Genomic DNA, 16,414 nt, shown 5'->3' with positions numbered 1-16,414 from the left:
CTCCTGGTCTTGTTCCTCTTCTTGTTCTTCTTCTTCTTCCTCTTTACCTTAGTCATGCTGCGTTATGAATCATGTTAATTAATATATCCTTTTCTTCTTTACCTTAGTCATGCTGCGTTATGAATCATGTTAATATCAGACATGGGGTAATCGTAATCAATTACAATCGATTACAGTTTTTCAAGTAATCTTAATCGATTACCCTCTTATTTTTTTAAGTAATCATAATCATAATCGAATACATTATAAAAGTACAACTGTAATCGTGATTACTTTTGTGATTACATTATCAAAGTTTAGTTAATGGTTTCTCATACAGCAAGTGTGTACTCTAAATATCTATAGTAATTCAACCAATTAAATATTCAGCATGGTACATGTGTGAAATTTGCAAGTTCACCTTTCAGTCCTTCCTGTGATCATGATTGTAACCACGATTAATACATCATGTAATCGTAATAGTACTTGATTACACCTAATTTTATTGTAATTGTAATCGTAATCGTGAAAATATGAAGTAATCATAATCGTAATCGATTACATAATATAAGTAGTCGCCCCATGTCTGGTTAATATACAGTAAAATCTTGCTAACTTCTCTTCTCCTCCCTCCTCCCTTCCCTCTCCCTCCCTCCCCAACACATTCCCTACACATTTCTCCTCCCCAGCCTGAGCACCTCACCACAGAGCTGTCCAAGATGCCTCACGTTCAAGAAGTACCAGTTTTACAAGTTGAAGGGCCTGCTCAAGGAACTCCGCTGCTCTCTCCTGGACGGAAGGAACCAGGAGATGGAGAGGAGGTGAGGGAATAATGTAGGCTCCGGTATTTTAATTTTTCAGCTTATTCAGAGAGTTGGCAGTTTTGAGGTTTTGTGGTGTCAGGCATGCCTTCCCTTATCACTAATTCCTCCTCCTCCTCCTCCTGGCCCTTGTCACTTGCCTGTTACAGTGTGGAGAGGGAGGGAATACATGAGGGAGGCACTGAAAGGGAGAATTAAGATGTGGGAATGCCGTCAATTCCATTCTTTTCTTCATAATTGTAATTTTTTTCAGTGTTGTTTTAATGCATATGTAGTGCAGCGATTAGGCCTGACGGGCAAGCCTCCCATAACCCACTCAGCCAGCGGGGTACCTCTTTGGCCGACTGGTAAGGTAGTGGCTCCCCCGTCACGCTGGTCACAGGTTCAATCCCGGGCAGCCGACAAAACCCTCTCCTTGTCTTGATTAATGTCTCGTGTGTTTCAATACACGCAGAGGACGTGTGGGACCGGGTGTAGTAGAAAAGAGAGAAAAATCTCAGCCTTAAACATATAACAGGGAGGCTGGACGAGGCGGCAGAACTATAGTGCTAGAAGGCAGGGAACGTATCAGGGAGGCAGGGACACACAGTTTTCTTATTTTTAGTATACGAATACTAATTCAACTTAACTTCTTCCATGGAATGAGATGAAGAAGAAGAAGAAAAAGAAGAGGAAGAAGACTTAGGAACAAAGGTAAAAAATAACACAATTTCTTTTTTATTCATTTTTTCTCCACTTATTCTCTTTCTTTTATTCCATCTTTTCATCATTATTTCTTCCTTCTCCTCCTCTTTCAAGTTTTCTTTCTCTGCTCCCTTCCTTCCCTCCTCTCTCCTCCTCCTGTCCACTCTACAGGTTCTTGGTGACTGTCATTGTTGTCAAAATACGTCTGTTAGTGTTATTAAAACCCGTCCCTGGGCTGGGGCTAGAGTCTGTTGAGCTGCCCTGGCCTCTACAGGAAGGTCTGGGCACACTAGAGGGCTTGGAAGGGGCTGTTTGGGGGCTGAAAACATGTCGCATTGGCCCTGTAAATGTGGAGTCTGTTTAGGGAATTACTGTGTGTGTGTGTGTGTGTGTGTGTTAAGGCCTCAGGGGCGGCTGGGGGAGTGATTCGGCCAGTGTCCTTTTCTTTATTTCCTTTTCTTAATATTCTTGTTTTATTTCTGTTTTTTTTTCCTTAACTTTTTTATTTGTTACTTTCCTTGTTTTATTTCCCTAACCTGTTATTTTCCTCTTTACTTTTGTTTTTCTCTTTCCTTGATATTTCTTGTCATTATTTCATGTCTTTTTGCCGCTGGTTTTCCCCCTTTTCCTCCACTTCTCCATTTTATCTCCTCCTCCCTAGTTCTTCTCCTCCCTTTCACCTCCCTCCTAAGGTCGGAAGCATTTGCCCCGCACATCAGCTGTTCCCAAAGGCCAAAAAGGAGGGCAGGGAGGGTCATAAGAAGTGTTCTTTTAGCTTCACGGTGCAGAGGAAGATAGATTATGACCTCCTCCTCCATCTCTCCTCCTTTCTCATATCTTCTTCCCTTCCTTCATTCTTCTTCTCTTCCTTCCTCACCTCCCTTCCCTTCTTCTCTTCTCTTCTACCCCTCCCTTTCCCTTGCCTCCTTCCTCTCCCTCCCTCCTCCTCTTCCTTCCTTTCCCTTCTCTCTATCCCTCTTCCTCCTTCTTGGGTTAATGATAATAACAATGGTAATAATAATAGTAATATATATTTGTAATTTATTTTTATTGAGCATTCCTACATTATTTTATTATTACAGGAGGTACACACACACACACACACACACACACACACACACACACACACACACACACACACACACACACACCAGGATAAATGGGAGAGAAATAGGGGAGAAAAGTGACAATTGTAACAAGAAATGGAGTGCTAGTGAGAGGGAATGAGGAGATAAATAAACTGTAATGAATGGGAACGTGGGAGGGAGAGCAGAAGTGAATAGTGCAGGAATATAGATGAGTTTAGGGCGGCCAGATCCACAGGGAGGTGAGGTCAGGAAGAGAGCAGCGAAGGGCAGAGTTAGGAAGGGAAGAAGTGTGAGCACGGAGACCAAGAGGGGATCAAGAAACAGCTTTAGCCAAGTACTGTACATGACACGCAGCAGAGCAAGGGGGAATACGTGCAGTGGAAAGGTGTTATACAAGAGGTGTGTGTGGTGTGTCAGGACGAGGCAGAATGAAGTGTGTATGAGTGGTTTGGTGTGGGTGTGGCAGCGAAAGAAGTGGAGTGTGCTGCGCCCAGATGGTTTGGACACGTGATGAGAATGGGTTTGTGAAGAGAGTGTATGAGGGAAGGCTTGAGGGAGGGACTGTCAGGGAAAGTGAGAAGAGGAGGAGGAGGAGGAGGAGATAGAAGAAGAGGAATTGAAGAGCAAGAGTGCCAGAGCAGGGACAGATGGAGGCACTTCTGAGATTGAGATACACACACACTGATTGACTGACTAACTAACTACTGAGGAAATGTAGTAGTAGTAGTAGTAGTAGTAGTAGTAGTAGAAAAGAGAGAAAGAATAAGGAGAAGGAAGAGAAAGAGACAGAAGGCTGTGCTCTCTCTCTCTCTCTCTCTCTCTCTCTCTCTCTCTCTCTCTCTCTCTCTCTCTCTCTCTCTCTCTCTCTCTCAGGATCCACAGGATGACCCCCACAGACACATATATGGGTCCCCCCCCCCCCTCTTTCTCTCTATAGAGCTAATTCTTTCTCATTATTTTTATTATTTCTCTTCCTATCAGAACCCCAACAAAAGATGAAGAAGAAAGAGAAGAAGAAGAAGGAGGAAGTGAAGAAGAGAAGTTTGTCTTTCAATAATAATAATAAAATATATGTTGAAAGAAATCAGTTTAAATTCTGTCCATATACCCTCTCCTTCTCTTCCTTCTCTTCTTTTCTTCTTCTGCTGCTTCTTTCTGCAATACATTAAAACATATTACTATCCAAATCTAGAAGAGGAGGAGGAAGAAGAGGGAGGCATGGAGGGAAGGAGAGAGAACAGAGTGGACCAAGGGAGATAGAGTGAGGGAGGAGAGAGAAGAGAAAGAGAAGTAAAGAGTGGTGGAGAGAAAGAGAAGGGAAAAGGTGGATAAAGAAGGGAGAGTGGGAGGGAGAGAAAGAGAGAGGGAGAAGGAGGAGAGGAGGGAGGGAAGGAAAGAGAAGCGATTCTAACATAAGGAGAGATTTGGAGGAGGAGGTACAAATCCTGGAGGGGAGAGGAGAGGAGGAGGAATGGGTGAAGAATGTAATGAAGGAAGAGAGGAGAGGGAAAGGGAGGAAGAATGAGAGAGAGGAGGAGGAGGAGAAGGAAGAAGAGATATTATGAAAAAAAAATAATACAGATAAAAAATAAACCTTCTATTCCTTCTATTATCTCCTTCTACTAATCACCAAGGCTATTATACTGATGGTAGATGTAGACAACCTCTCCCTGACTCTGCTCCAGGGAGGCAAGGAGCAGTGTGAGGGCAGTAAAGAAAGTAACCTTGCCCAGGGTCAGGCACCACAAGGACTCAAACCACAAGAAAAGACTGCAAAACATAGAGAGGATAATGTGTTTTTCTTCTTACTGTCTGACAACAACAATATCTATAGCCACTGAGAACTGAAGAAATGTTTTGAGAGATCTAATAACTAATACATGTCCAATATATAGTTCTGGAAATGAGGCAGCTTTCTATATTATGTACTGACAACACTACCTGCACAGAACACACCAGCAGGACATGAGGGATAACGTTCACCAGTCCTGCCCCTTAACCCCTTGACTGGATTTCTTACAAGAAGACCTCACCAAGCTACAGCAATGGAACAAAAAATGTCTGCTACAATTCACTGAAGAAAAATGTAAAGTCCTGCACCTTGGGAGGGGATATCCAGCACACCAATACCACATGGGAAACACTCCACTATCACCACAGAGGCAGAGAAAGACCTGGGACTGTATGCTACCAGGCTACCAGTGAAGGCCAAATCCGTGCCAATTGCAGTGGTCGGATTAAAGACCCCCACACTCACCTTGAAGCAGAGCGCCGGCCAGTAGCGGCTGTGGGTACGGATGACGTCATTGATGGTCTGCACGGCACTCTTGTTGGGCACCAGCTGGGGCTCAAGGGGGGGCAGCGGATCCCTCAGCAAGGCCTTGGCACACAGCGTCATGCAGTAGCTGATGGTGGTGAGGTTGAAGCCGCCCTCCAGTGCCAGAACCATGCGGCCCTCGGCCAGGCCAGACAGAAGGGCCTTCATATGTCCAAAGCAATCGGGACTCACGCGGCAACCTGGGAGTGTGTGTGAGGCTGTTACTTTAGGTATGAGATGCATGAAGGGAGGAATAAGGGAGGAGGAAGAGAAAGGGAGTCCTTTAATATGGAATGTAATGGTTAGGCTGTGTTACTTTAGGTATGAGATGCATGAAGGGAGGAATTGCTTTATTAGGTAGAGATGCATGAAGGGAGGAATGGGGGTGAGGAAGAGGAAGGGAGTTCTTCACTATGGAATGCAATGGTTAGGCTGTGTTACTTTAGGTATGAGATGCATGAAGGGAGGAATGGGGGTGAGGAAGAGGAAGGGAGTTCTTCACTATGGAATGCAATGGTTAGGGTGTGTTACTTTAGGTATGAGATGCATGAAGGGAGGAATGGGGGTGAGGAAGAGGAAGGGAGTTCTTCACTATGGAATGCAATGGTCTGAGATGACAATACACCAGGATACAATATAAGGAGACTACAAAATGCTTCATTGCATACACATGGCAGCCCCTGAAGATGAATTATTAAGGCAGATAAAAATAAAAATAAAAAAAGCAAAAAGAACAATACAGAAATTTTGGATAAGAAAGAACACTAAAGGAATAAAGAGAGGAAAACAAGAAACCCAAACAGTGAAGGAGTGCACCAGGGAGTGCTGTTATGAAGCCAAAACTCCCGACCATGAACTGAAAATATAATTATGGAGAGAGAACTGAACTGAACTGAGCAGATAGTGACAGAAAAAGAGAAAGAGGCAGCAGCAGGTAGTCATACAGATAGTGACACCATCCACCAACCTCCAAGTGGGTCCCTGCACCAGCATCAAGGCTGGCAGTGACCAGGACCAGCTGTGGGTTGAACTGGTAGGCCACGGGCAGCACCACCTGAGTGAGAGCCTCTGCGTCACCCATGCCACTCTGAAACAACACAAGAAAAACACTGTGGCTTTAGTAAACACGACTTCTTCCTCCTGAACTGTGGCTCGGAGGAAGGACACTGGACGATGAAATACCAGAGCTGAGGACCATAACTGATTCTTGCATTGGGAGCTTGGATAGCAGGGTGAACCTTCATGTGCTGGACAGGGTTGTGCCGATCTAGACATTGATCACTGGGAATCATAACAGGAAAAGAAAAAAGTGTCAGGTAATTGTGACTGAATGAAAATACAATACTTCAGCACCAGTGTGGGGAGAAAAATACTCAGAGGACTTAGCACTCGAGGGTTAATTTTCTGATTTGTAGCTGGGAGGAAAGACACGGGGTGGTGGAATAGCTGAATCAAGGGTTTAGCTGTTACATATATATATATATATATATATATATATATATATATATATATATATATATATATATATATATATATATATATATATATATATATATATATATATATATATATATATCTCTCTCTCTCTCTCTCTCTCTCTCTCTCTCTCTCTCTCTCTCTCTCTCTCAGCCAGCCTAGTTTCCTTTTTATCATTCCTTCTTTCCCTAAATTTCCTTGGACTCTTCCCTTCTTTCTCCATTTAATTATTCCTCTTTCTCCTCCTCCTTCCTACCATCTTTCCAGGCCTCATTTTCCTTCCTTCCTTTCTTTCCAAGTGAGGGCTGGAGCACTATTTCAAGTTGGTTAGCATATGTTTGAATAGGTATTTAGAACAATCAAGACACCTGAAACTGATCTCTCTTTTGGCCACTTAGGCAATTATGGATAAGTAAAATATTGTGCCAAAATTGTTCCTGGTCCATGTAATGTGTCTATGTATTTTTGGGGGGAGAAAGGACGGACTCTATCTACTTTACCTCCCTTAATACAACCTTGGTGATGCTGCTGTTATGTCCATTTATTCTGTTTGTCTCACAGTAAGCAAACTGCATTGCATTTCTTTCCTCTCCCTCTTCCTTCTTTCCCTTTTCCTGAATGGTTCCTGTCTCTCGAGGGAAACAACCTCTCTCGAAATAGCTGTTCATTTATTTGGGAAAAAACAAACTCTGGGCACCTGGCTCATAGTTGTCATCATCTGATTAACCTTAAAAGATGCAGCATTGAAAGACTCCATCTGACATCTTCACTACCAGGTCAATGAACACAGTACAGATAAACTTATCAATTCACGAAAGGTAATACAGCAAATGTCAGGAGATAACTGGGTGTACCTACCTATCACACTATCTATCTATCTATCTAGGCATAGTATTTGGACATGAAGAGCTCTCAGGTCAAAGGCAGGTCCAGTGAGGGTCAGAGAGTAGGACATGAAGCAAGCGACCAGTGAGCAGCATTCTCAAACTGTAACAATGTCTGTGTAAAAGTAATTCCAAAAAAGGGTCAAGGGAAACTTGGTCCCATGAAGGTGCAGCACACTTGTTAACCCCTTGGCTGCAGATTTCCAGCCAGAAGACAGACCTCACCAAGCTACAGGAGTGGAACGAAAATGTCTGCTACAATTCAATGAAGAAAAATGTAAAGTCCTGCACCCTGGGAGGGGATATCCAGCACACCAATACCACATGGGAAACACTCCACTATCCACCACAGAGGCAGAGAAAGACCTGGGAGTGATGTTACCAGGCTAACAGTGAAGGGATATCCAGCACACTAATACCACATGGGAAACACTCTACTATCCACCACAGGCAGAGAAAGACATGGGAGTGTATGTTACCAGGCTAACAGTGAAAGCCAAATCCGTGCCAGTTGCAGCGGACGGGCTAATATGTGAAATGTTCAACAAATAAATAGGACACAGAGTCAAAGGAATGCAGTGATATGTAAAAAGACCCATTCTGCTTATGAAAATTAAGTAGACTGAACATTCTAACACAGGGAAAACAAGAAAATTTTGACCTCTCCCTCCCTATTGGAAAGATTCTACGAGCAAACCATTTTGTGACCATTACTCAACATCTGGAAGGGTAAAGTGTGACCAGGTGCAAAAATTATCAAACATGCACAAGAGAAAGGAAACTACATCTACATGTAAGGTAGAAAAAGTCTCTGCCTCTACTACACACCTAGGTCGGAACTGTCAAACGCCTCCGCCCTTCACATCAACTATTTCCAGAGGCCAAAAAGGAGACCAGTTGGGTTCTGATGCGTGTTTGTTTAGGTTCACAGTACAGAGGAAGGGTCAAACCACCACCAGGGCCATAAAACTACTCCTGGAAATGCCCACAACTATCATGAACGCCTTGTCAAACAGGTGACCTTGGGTGCGGAAATGTTTAAGAATGTGACCCCTAGACTGGTAGAGGCTGACCAGGGGTAAAATAAATACACTGATCATGCACAAGAGGAAAGAAACAAGAACATTTTCATCATCTACTTCAAAGGTAAAAGGACAGTATCTGCATCTACTACACACCTACACTGGCCCTGTATTCTCAAACCTTTGGGCACCCAAGTACACATATTTAACAGGGCTTCCATAGGCGTTGTGGGCATTACTAGGGGCAGTGTACTGTACCTGGTGGTGGTGCGGCCCTTCTTCTGTACCATGAATGTGAAAAAATCTTCATGAAAACCCAATTAACCCCCTGACTGAGGATTTCCTACCAGAAGACCTCACCAAGCTACAGGAGTGGAACAAAAGGTGGCTGCTACAATTCAATGAAGAAAACTGTAAAGTCCTGTACCTTGGGAGGGAATATCCAGCACATCAGTACCACATGGGAAACCAGGCTACCAGTGAAGGCCAAATCCGTGCTAATCGCAGCGGACAGGCTAGTCTTTTTCGGCCTTTGGAAATAGTTGACGTGGTGGGAGGTGGAAGCATTGAGAATACCGACACTGGTGTAAACTAAAAGCTGACCTGGGCCCGGATCCAAAGAGAAGGCTGCTTACCGACATCAGTATCGTTACCGAACGTTTGCCCGGACGACATCGCTAAATTCAGATCCCAAGAGGAGACTTAACGATATCACTCGGGCTTCGCTACTGCAGAAAGCCAACTGATTGGGTAAGCGCCACGATGATGTCATCAGACTCGACAGCCAATCACAGCAAGTCTTTGACAATTTTCAGCCAATCATACGGCTGCATTCCTCAGCTGTGGCGGCCAACGTTGTCAGATTGTCATACTCAGCCGCTTATATTTCCAACTTCCTACCCCAAAACGGTCTTCAGGGCTGCAATAACGAAACTCATTTATAGTTATAGTTAAAAGAGTTAGATCCTGATGTTTCTTGGCAATAGTTAGGCAACTTAGACGTTAGAAACCGGTAAATACTATGCTCTGAGTACGATAACCCTCACCTTACACACGGCAGGAAAGTTCTTTTACCCAGAAAAAGGTTGAACCACTGAGGAAAATGCGGAAGCCGAGGTTCAGTGAGTCTGAGCTGCTGACAATGGTTGAGGAGGCGGAGAAGAGAGAGGCAGTCATCATGGGGAAACATGACTACGGGGTATGACGGGAGAAGAAGCAGACTTCAGCTGGCAGCAAGTCGTCCTCAGCCTTTTATGGTTGCCGATTTCCGACAAAAACTCTCTCCTGGGCCCCGATAACTGGATTCATATATTGTTATAGTCACAATGATTGATTATTAGTGCTTCTGGGCAGTAGTTAAGGGTCAGAAACAGGTAAATACGATGCTCTGAGTACAACAATCTGGCAATGGTGCTTAGAGATGACAGATTTTTTTTGTGACAGTGACACTACCGGGGAGGGGCCGGGGCACGGGCCGGGGTGGAGGTAAGCAGCAGCAAGGCAGCGCTTGTGTTGATATTTTAGTCGTGTGCAGTGTGTACAGATCATCATTTTATAATTAAATTTGCTCTGTGTACTCTAAAACCTATATCTAATGCTAAAAAATCATAAATAAGTTTATCATGATGAACTTCGCTACGTTTATGAGGGAGCTAGGGCTCTCGTTAAGTTAACCACACTGTGACGTCATAGTTTAGCTTCTTGGATGCCATTAACGAATGTTTACATCGGTATCTCAGTTAGCGAGTGCTAACGGTTCTTGGATCTAGGCCCGAGTGTGCTAAAAAAAATCTAGCATTGACACAGGCACACACAAAAAGGTCCTGCTCACCACCATCCTTTCCCCTGAAAAGAGGAGACAGAATGACCCACTTTAGCGAGACTCATGCATTTGGGAGTTAGTAAGTTATGTCTTCACGCATGCGGCAAAAAGTCAATTCCTGCTATACTTTTATTGGTGTAGAGAAGAGCAATGAAAAAAAATTATCCTCGAAACACTTTTTTGATTTATGTGGTTTCATTGATTTAGGTATTTATTGACTGATTTTTTATTTATTTATTTATTTGTGTATGTTTGTGTGTGTCTGTATGTGTGTGTGTGTGTGTGTGTGTGTGTGTGTGTCGTCAGCAGAGATATGGCCCTCACCTTGTTCCAGGTAATGTTAATGTTGTAGCCTTGGCCAGGTCCCGTCCCCACTCGTCGTAGTTTGGGTCCTCAGAGGATGGGAAGAAGAGGCCATGGTGGTGGCGGTGGAGGGACACGTACAGCACCCTCGGTTCGGCCACAAACACGTGCTGGATGCCGCTGCCGTGGTGCACATCCCAGTCTACCACCAGCACCCTGCAGGCCAGTGATGGGTGTTGAGAGTACAGTAGAATGCACACACACACACACACATACAAACACAGACGGGACCACACAAGCGTAAAGCCCAGGCCCTGTAAAACTACAACTAGGTAAATACACCCACACATTCACACCACACACACACACCCACACACACACAGACGGGACCACACGAGCATAAAGCCCAGGCCCTGTAAAACTACAACTAGGTAAATACACCCACACATTCACACCACACACCCACACACACACACACACACAGACGGGGCCAAACGAGCATAAAGCCCAGGCCCTGTAAAACTACAACTAGGTAAATACACCCACACATTCACACCACACACCCACATGCACACACTCATACACACACACACATAACAATAAATCAAGCAGGACGGAAGAAACTAGTGGAGTTCCCCAAGGATCGGTGCTGGCTCTGATTATGTTTGCAATATATATAAATGACATGACAGAAGGGGTGACAAGCTATATGAATATGTTTGCTGATGATGCTAAAATAATGAGGAGGGTGGCTAATGAGGAAGACTGTGTAGCCCTGAGCCAAGCTCTCGACAGAATAAACAAATGGTCACGAAAATGGGAAATGACATTCAATACAGAGAGGTGTAGTGTGATGGAGTTTGGTAAGAGCAGCAGACGAATATCAGGGAACTACTCTCTGAGTAATGAAAGAATCATGAAAAAAACTGAAGAAAAAGATCAGGGAGTGATCATAATAGACACGTTATCCTTTGGAAAGCATATAGACCAGATAACTGGGGAAACATACAATCTTCTTAGAAACATAAAAGCAGCATTTCCATATTTAGATGAAGAAATGGTGAAGAAACTAATAACATCGATGATACGTCCAAGACTGGAATATGCAGCATTAGTGTGGTCACCTAGATTGAAGAAAGAAATTATAAAGTTGGAAAGAATACAAAGAGCAGCGACCAAACTACCAGAAACTCTGAGAGAACATACTTATGAAGAAAGACTGGAGAAATTGGGACTAACAACACTGGAGAGAAGAAGAGAGAGGGGACCTAATAGCATTGTACAGGATACAAGAGGGATTGGAGAAATTGGACAGGGAAGACCTAGTAGTACATGACAGACGTGTGACAAGAGGGAATAGTAAGAAATTGAAGAAGAGCGACTGTAGGAGAGACATCAGGAAATACAGTTTTCCATACAGAAGCACAACAACATGGAACGAACTTGAACAATAAAGAAAGGGAGAGAGAAGGAGGAAAAAGATAAAAGGAGATGAGAGATTTTTGATAAAGGAAGGAGAGATGGGATAAAGGAAAGAAGGACTGTAAATAGATGATGCCAGATAGATAAAAGGAAGAAGACGATAAAGGAAGGAGAGATGGGATAAAGGAAAGATGGAATAGAGATAGATGATGCCAGATAGATGAAAGGAAGAAGACGATAAAGGAAGGAGAGATGGGATAAAGGAAAGATGGAATAGAGATAGATGATGCCAGATAGATAAAAGGAAGAAGACGATAAAGGAAGGAGATGGGATAAAGGAAAGAAGGAATAGAGATAGATGATGCCAGATAGATAAAAGGAAGAAGACGATAAAGGAAGGAGATGGGAGAGAGGGAATGAAGAATAGAGAGATAGATAAGACCAAAGAGATAACAGATAAAAGAGGGAAGGAGAGATGGAAGAGAAGGAGGAATAAGAGAGACAGGTGATGCAAAACAGATTCAGGATAAAGGAAGGAGAGGAAGAGAAATAGGCGATGTGAAGGAAATATTTGAGTCGTGGCGACATGTTATGAGCCAATAATTTAACAGAAAAATCACTGAGGGAGTGTCTTAAGACTGACTCACGAATAGCAGGAGAAGTAAAACAATACAACATAATGAGCGAGCAGATGGGTGTGACAGGAAGTATTGGCCATTGGTTATGTAGAAAATTAAGGGCGTGTCAAGGATGTAAGTCCGCCTAAAGCAAAGAAAAATGTGGCCTAGAAATCAGTGGTATGAGTAGACCGAGCTTGGTTCTCGCCTCAAGCAGACCTGCTACTCACTCAGCCGAGGATGGCTGTTGTGATCTTAATCGTGAGTAGAAATTCGAGAATCTAAGGGAAACCGACTGTATTGTCCTGGAGATTATAATGTAGGAGATGTGAAGTAGGATTGTGAGTGGGACAGGATTGTGATTATTTGTTTACGATGTAAAGCAAAGGTAAAACCACTGGGAGTGGTATAATTAGGTGTTTCCATGACTTGTAGTAGATTATACTATAGGAATGTGTAGTAGGATTTTGTGAAGAGAGTACATAATGATTGTGATGTAAGCAGAGAGATACAAACCACTGCTTGTGGAACGACGAGTGTTATTATTATTGGCAACAACTGAGCACATATTGTAGTATTATGTTTAAGACATGTCGTTTGTCATATGTTGCATCCATTGCTGAATATGCCAGTGTTATGATCGTCTGAGCAAAGAATATTGCGTAAGGCAATTACTTTCATTTAATTTTAAATAAATGTATAGTATTATCTTTTTCCCTTGTTTATCCCTGAACACCAGTCTCCAATAACAACTTAAGTCGGATCACGCTACCAGGGATACGAGACAGTGAAATCATTTATGGAGTAATTAATGAGTGATAAAAGAGTTGATTTAATACAAGAAAAGAAGGGTCTAAAACTGGCGGCAGCGGTATAGGGATAAATAGGGACATGTGCTTACAGTGCTTTTGTTTAATTTACTCTGACGAGAAAACGCCTCTTATTTTCATTAAGCTTTGCTCGTTTTAAGTGGCGGAAATAATAGTGACGATTTAATTATATAATTAATGGTTCTTCCGGAGGACATGGACTTTGACGATATGGTAATGGAAACTCTGGCCAACCACTGTTGTTCTGTAGTGCAATGGGTAGCACACGCGACTCAACCGAGAATTCATGAGTTCCTTCCCGGGCGGAGTGGAGAGGGCAGTCTCTCTCCACCCGCGCCGTGATCCATTCATCAGTGAGAGGTGTCAGGTGACAGGCAGCGGCAGCGTCCTGCCTCTCAGGTTTGTTTGTTTTAGGATTGTTACCCCAGGATGGAGGGGAACACGGGGCTCTACGCCTCACAGGGTGGTGGTGTGCCGCGGCGGGCATGCAGCCATAGAGTGACTTTATAAAGGCCTAACCCGCGTCCCCCAGGTAGGAAGTGTAGAGTATGATCTAGAAAAAATGTGAAATACTAAGAAAAGTGTGAGGTATGGATAAAAAGTCATGAATAAAAAAAATAAAAAAATGAAGCATATGGACAATAGTGTGAAGTATTAAGATAAATGTGTGAAGTAGGAGAATCAGAGGAAGAGGAGGCCAGGGTAGTGCCCCCCTCAGTTATCTACTACAAATAACATTAAATAAACAAATGAATAATAAATAAATAAATAAATATGCACACTTGCAGTGGAAGAAACGGAAAATGAGCGAAGAACAAAACAGGGAGTAACCTTTAATATAATAAGATGAAAGCTATAACGAACAAGGGAGTAACCTTTAATACAATAAGATGAAGGCTATAACAAACAAGGGAGTAACCTTTAATATAATAAGATGAAGGCTATAACAAACAAGGGAGTAACCTTTAATATAATAAGATGAAGGCTATAACAAACAAGGGAGTAACCTTTAATATAATAAGATGAAGGCTATAACGAAGAAGGGAGTAACCTTTAATATAATAAGATGAAGGCTATAACGAACAAGGGAGTAACCTTTAATATAATAAGATGAAGGCTATAACAAACAAGGGAGTAACCTTTAATATAATAAGATGAAGGCTATAACGAACAAGGGAGTAACCTTTAATATAATAAGATGAAGGCTATAACGAACAAGGGAGTAACCTTTAATATAATAAGATGAAGGCTATAACAAACAAGGGAGTAACCTTTAATATAATAAGATGAAGGCTATAACAAACAAGGGAGTGACCTTAAAAATAATGACAAGAAGGCTATAATTAACATAACTCAAGAGTAACTTTGTTAGGCAGATCGCACTACTCATGATAACACATATGCAAAAGTGGCAGCGCTCCTAGAAACAGGAGCGTGTGTGAGTTTTTAACGGATGAATTTATTAAAGAATTAGGGCTCGCAGTAAATAACTGTGAAGCGAAACCCGTGAATATTGTCTCTGTGCAAAGATACCATATTGAAGATGACGGTAAAAGACAAGTTAATATGGAAGGAAAAAGTAGTTTCCAAGACTTATTGATAACACGCGATGTAGATTTGCCGACTCATATTATGTTGAGTACTGATTTGTCGTGTAGCACGAGATTATTTAAAAAAAAACATTGAAACTAAATGAGGAACAAAAGAACGAAGCTTAAAACTGATAATAGAAGGGGAAACCATACAATTATGCCAGGAAAAATATCTTATATCTAGAGGTGAAGGATCTTAGCTAAATGTAGATGGAAAGGAAGAAGGTCTCACTGAAAATAAGGCCGTACGTTGCCAAGCAGCGGAACCTTTGCAACTGCATGCATCTGTTGCAGGTTACATAACGCTAGTGACGCAACTACAGGCAAGTGAAGCTTTATTTGAGCCTTGTGTTAGTACTCCTCAGGCTAGAGCAGTGGTTCTCAAACTTTCTGACATTGTTACCCCTGACAGCGCAGAGGTAGAGGACAATTATTCCTGTTCATTTACAATTATTTTACATGAAATTATAGGAAAGGAAAATATAATATTTAATTATTTACTCATTTTAATGCATTTTTTTATTAGAAAATCAGTATTTAATACAGAATAAGAAATTTAGGCATTATTTCCTTTGATAAGAGATAAAATTAAAGCGTTTTTACTTTAAATTTATAGCTAATTGGAATGAAACCTTTTTTTTGGTGATTAAGAAAAATATAATAAATTTTATTGCTACATTAATCAGAAAAAATAATGGAATCCTAGTTTTTAATAGATTTTAATATATTTTATAACTAAGTTGTAAAAAATGTAACTTCCTTAATAAATGAAAAGTTGAGAGATACATGTTTGACAAAAAAATAAAATATTTTTCTTTTGTGAAAAAAAATATTAATGCATTATTTCATTCTCAACTGAGAAAATAAAAACATTATTGTTGTGTTATTAATGGGAAACATGGGATTGTTTTCTCTTTACTAATCTATCAATGCAAGGGTCTGTAGAGGACAGTGCACATCGCATATCAGCATCTGTGTCTTTCAGCTGGTTCCTAGCTTTGGTTTTAATTGAAACTAAAGCTGAGAAACCTGCCTCACAGCGGTAAGTTGTGGCAAAAGGGATGAGCACATTTAGAGCTCTCTGTGAGAGAATGGGATATTCCTTCTCCTGTTTGGCCCAGAAAGTAATCAACTCTTCATTTTGATAATCTACTTCCAGGGATTTATCCTCTCTTAATGCAAGAAATTCAAGCTTTGCTGCTATGTCACTGTCCTCAATAATTTCTTCATCCACAGTAAATGGTTTAGTTACCCAAGCTCTCTTGCCTCGCTTATCAAGGTCAGGAAAGTAACTACTGATTGTTTCAGTCATAACACGAAGGTGCTCTTCAATAAGATCAACAAATGAACAGTCTTCTTCAGTACTGGTTAGTAGTGTTGTTAGTTCTGAAAAGACTGCTGTGTCACCAGCATGAACACGACGCTGATAAAGCTGAATTTTTCTTTGAAAAGCAGCAACTTTATCTTGGGTACTTAAAACATTTACATCATTTTCCTGAAGTGATTTTTGATACCTCAATATTAAAGGGGGTTTACGGAGTGGGGAATTGACCCCCC

The 16,414-nt window shown here is 41.9% G+C and overlaps 1 long non-coding RNA gene across 1 annotated transcript; it reads right to left on the bottom strand.

The window, feature by feature from the left end:
• Positions 1–2,571: 2,571 nt before the first annotated feature.
• On the bottom strand, positions 2,572–10,676 carry LOC126990210 (uncharacterized). Its single transcript, XR_007744117.1, has 4 exons — positions 10,418–10,676; positions 5,857–5,976; positions 4,830–5,089; positions 2,572–3,727 (listed from the first exon to the last, which is right to left on the bottom strand). It is a non-coding gene; the product is annotated as an uncharacterized LOC126990210 (long non-coding RNA).
• Positions 10,677–16,414: the final 5,738 nt, after the last annotated feature.

This window comes from Eriocheir sinensis, unplaced genomic scaffold (assembly GCF_024679095.1).
Source record: "Eriocheir sinensis breed Jianghai 21 unplaced genomic scaffold, ASM2467909v1 Scaffold1495, whole genome shotgun sequence".
Classification (NCBI taxonomy): Eukaryota; Metazoa; Arthropoda; class Malacostraca; order Decapoda; family Varunidae; genus Eriocheir; species Eriocheir sinensis.
This window is presented reverse-complemented; position numbering and strand designations above follow the sequence as displayed.